Here is a 4,114-nt window from a genome sequence, read left to right on the forward strand (position 1 = left end):
GCAAAGGGATTGATATTATCTTAAGATGTGCATCTGGTCTGTCCCCATTTCCCTCGGCCAAGCTGAGGACGTAGCAGGGCCGGGGAGTTCTAGTGGTCAAGGAATTGGTACAAACAGGGGAGCAAGCAAACACGGAAATAGAGTGAAGATAATGGGATCCAGTTGCTCACCACCAGGGAAGAGAGTAATGTCCTATTGGAAAAGAGGGCGTGCTCACTTCAGCAGCACATACACTAAAATTGCAACAATAGAGAGAAAATTAGCATGGCCCCTGTGCAAGGATGATGTGAAAGTTCAGGAAGCATTCCATATTTAAAAAGAAAATAAAAGAAGGAAAGACTAAATTCTGAATGTTGAATTGGATTTAGAAATGCTGGTATAAATTCATGGTTTTTAAAAGGATGTATAGATGGAAGAGTTGGCATTAGATGTGTGTATTAACCTATACATGCCTACACACACATATATACATGTATATTGCCTAGTTTGGTCTGCCAGAAAGCCAAGAAGCAGTGTCAGCTTGGTATCAATAAGCGTACATAGCACATAGGTCATGGTTTCTAATCACCATTCTCCACTAAACCACTGAAACTCATTATTCAAATGAATAAGTCCAAGGCTAAGGCATGGAAATTACAAGAAGAGCCTGGAATATCTTGTGCCAAATGTTAGGATATACTAAAAACAAACAAAATGATGTGTGTATATCAAAGTAACACAAGAGTCAACTGAGTAGTCCAAAGACAATTGTCACAAAGACAACTGTCAAACCAACAATAGTTAAAGTCGAAACAATGTAAACATTTGTCTGGCTCTCTTTTGGATACCGTGAGTTCCTTGTGGTTTACTAAGTATCTTAGTCTATTTGGCTGCTAAAACAAAATTACCATAGACTGAGTGTCCTGTAAACAACAGAAATTTCGGTCTCACAGTTTTGGAGGTTGGGAAGTCCAAGATCAAGTTTCTGGCCAACTCTGTTTCTAGCAAAAACTACTGTCTGTCTTCTCACTGTGTTCTCACATGATGGAAGGGGCCAGGGAGCTCTCTGAGGTCTGTTTTATAAGGACAGTAATCCCATTCATGAAAGCTCTGTCCTCATGACCTAATCACCTCCCAAAGGCCCCCCCTTTCAAATGCCACCATATTGGAGTTAGCATTTAACATACAAATTTTAGGGGTATACAGTCTAAAGCACTGAGTATTAGATAGTATATAGGTTTGGCTGCTATAACAAAAATCCGAAGATTGACAACGGCTGAACAAATAACAGTTTAATTCTCTTGCCTTTTAAAGTCTGAGCGGGTGCAGAGCCTCCCTCCAATAATTCATTAGGAACCCAGGCTCTTTCTGTCTTTTTTCTCTGCATCCTCAACACTCAGCTGCTACCTCATAGGTCAGTATGGCTGCTCCACCTCCTGCCAGCACATCCCTGTTCCAGCCAGAAGGACAGAAGAAATGAGGAAAGAGGTGAGTATGTGTCTTCCCTTTAAGGACATGACCCAGAAATTGTACAAATCACTTCTGGTCACATCACATTCTCTAGAGAATACTGTCACTGGGTTATGCCAATCTGCAAGGGAAGTTGGGGGAGAAAATGCAGTATTCAGCCAAGCAACTATGTTCCTAGCTAAAAATTACTTTACCATGAGAGAAAGGGATAACAGAAATTGGGGGACAGCAAGCAGTCTCTGCCACTCTTACAAATAAATTCCTCGTTTGGCTTTAGTTAACAGAGTTGATTTCTATTGCATGTGACCAACATGACAGAAATACAAGAAAGAAGGACACTAACTTTTATTGACCAAACTCCTGTGTCCCAGGCACAACCTACAGATCATCTCTTTTCATCTTAGCAGTGACTCAGTCAAGTAGGGTTTGACAGGTGGGAAAACAGGCTCAGAGAGACAAGGTGAGCTAGCTGCTCATGGCCAAAAGCCATGAGTGGCAGAGCTAGAATCTGAACGCAGATCTCTGAGACCCAGAGTTCAGGCTCTTCCCGTGGTACCACACTTGAGGTGCTCTTCCTTTGCCCAAGGCACGCCCCCAGAGCCCTGGTTTCTGGGAATACACCAGCCATAGAGACAGCTGATTTTCACCCTCCACATGTGCCTTGGCCTGACTCTGGTTGGCATCTTCTCCCTTTAGCAATGTTGATGCCAGCCTCGAAGGACACACGATTGTGCTTAGGCAGGGGGCTGTGTCTGTAGAGACACCCTGATCTCATGATTAGAACTCAGTGTCAGGACACACCTCAGGCATCCCCTGGTCACTCATGTACTCTAAATAAGACGGGGACAGATGCTTCCCTGAGGAGCAGCCAGTGTAGCACAAGACCCAAAGTTAAATATAAGTGGGACTTCCCTGGTGGTTGGCCCAGTGGTTAAGACTCTGTACTCCCGATGTGGGGGCCAGGGTTTGATCCCTGCCCAGGGAACTAGATCCCACAACCCACAAGTAAGAGTTCTCATACTGCAATGAAGATAAAGATCGTGTGTGCCACAGATAAGACAGCATAGGCAAATAAGTAAATATTTTTTTTAAACATAAATGTTAGTTTAAGAGCGCTGAAGGTGCTGACATAGAGCTATGTTTGGGGTAAAGTGGGGCACGTGGGGTGTTGGAGTCAGGAAAGGCTTCAGAGAAAAGGGGCTTTCCTAAGGGCTCAGTGGTAGAGAATCTGCCTGCCAATGCAGGAGACATGGGTTGGATCCTTGGATCTGGGATGACCCCACATTGCACGGAGCAAGTGAGCCCGTGCGCCACATTTACTGAGCCTGCGCTCTAGAGTTTTAGAGCTGCCAACTTCGGAAGCTTTGCACCTTAGAGCCTGTGCTCTGCAACAAGAGAAGCCTGAGCACCACAGCTGGAGAGTGGCCTTGCTGTCCAAAAGTAGAAAAAAACCTGTGCAGCAAGGAAGACCCAGCATAGCCAAAAATAAATAAATAACCACATAACATTTTTTTTAAAGGGAAAGAAGCTGTTTGGTCCATGAAGCCTTGAAGTTATAGGCAAATCTTTGTGTGTGTGTGTGTATGCCTGCTTCCTTCAAAGCGAAGGTCTGTGATCTTTATCATAGTCTCCAAATGGCTGACAGCTCACGGGGTAGAGACTCTGGGCTAGAGGTTGGGAAAGCTGAGGAGGCCAGGGCGAGGTGATGGGGTGGGGATGGAGTGGGCAGGAATGAGATGCGAGGAGGGCAAGGGCCATGGCTCAGAGGAACAGTCGGCCTTGCTGGGGAGCCTGGACTTCACTCCAAGGGCAATAGGCGATTATTGCCTAGGTGGGGTGTCTGTCTCATGCCTGGCCTGTGTCACGTAGCCCTCAGAGTTCTGGATAGTCTCACAGTGTCTCCTAGGCTCTGGGAATACACGGAGAACCAGCTTGCCACAAACAGCAGAGGAGGCTTCTCAAGGGAGATGCATTGGGCCACAGAGCCTGAGTAGGAGCTTGTCCAGCAGAGGCTTTAGTCAGAAAGACTGTTTACGCTGTACCTTACAGAAGCCCCCTGGAATTATCTTAAACCCAGTGATGTGCTTGTTAATGTTTAATAACCAGTTTTTATTACTGGGGGATACTATCTGTAGCATCTTCTGATTTCTATGATGTGACTGTCGTGGCTATGGTCTATGTCAAGCTCCCAGGTGCTCCCATGGAGAGAGATGTACAACTAGCTTTCAGGAGCCAGTGTGAACCAGCTCTAGCACACCATTGCTTGAGCCCCTATTATAAGAATACAAGTTGGGGAGGGCAATCTAGGGATGGGAGAGTATTGGGTATAAGACAGGCTCAAGGATGTATTTGTAACACGGGGACTACAGCCAATATCTTGTAATACCTGCAAATAGAAAGTAACCTTTAAAAGCGTATACAAATTTTTAAAATATATACGTGTGTCTCATGGGGATCAAGCTGGAGCTGCAGCCAGGTTCAGATTGAACAGGAAGCAGGAACTGTGGGCTTCTGCAAACTCGGCTACCCTTCCCCTCTCTCTTCCTTCTCACCCTCCTATTGGAGCAGACTGGCTTTCTCTGCTCCCCAGTCCATGGATCAAAGAACTGCTACTGTCAACAGTCTCCAGATTTCCAGGACCCTTTTGGCAAGGAAGCAGCCAGAC

General features: G+C 45.6%; 1 non-coding gene across 1 annotated transcript; it reads left to right on the forward strand.

Moving 5' to 3' along the window:
- Positions 1–209: 209 nt before the first annotated feature.
- Positions 210–316, forward strand: LOC129634674 (U6 spliceosomal RNA). The gene has a single exon (XR_008705843.1). It is a non-coding gene; the product is annotated as a U6 spliceosomal RNA (small nuclear RNA).
- Positions 317–4,114: the final 3,798 nt, after the last annotated feature.

The sequence above is a fragment of the Bubalus kerabau genome, chromosome 19, assembly GCF_029407905.1.
Source record: "Bubalus kerabau isolate K-KA32 ecotype Philippines breed swamp buffalo chromosome 19, PCC_UOA_SB_1v2, whole genome shotgun sequence".
NCBI lineage: Eukaryota > Metazoa > Chordata > Mammalia > Artiodactyla > Bovidae > Bubalus > Bubalus kerabau.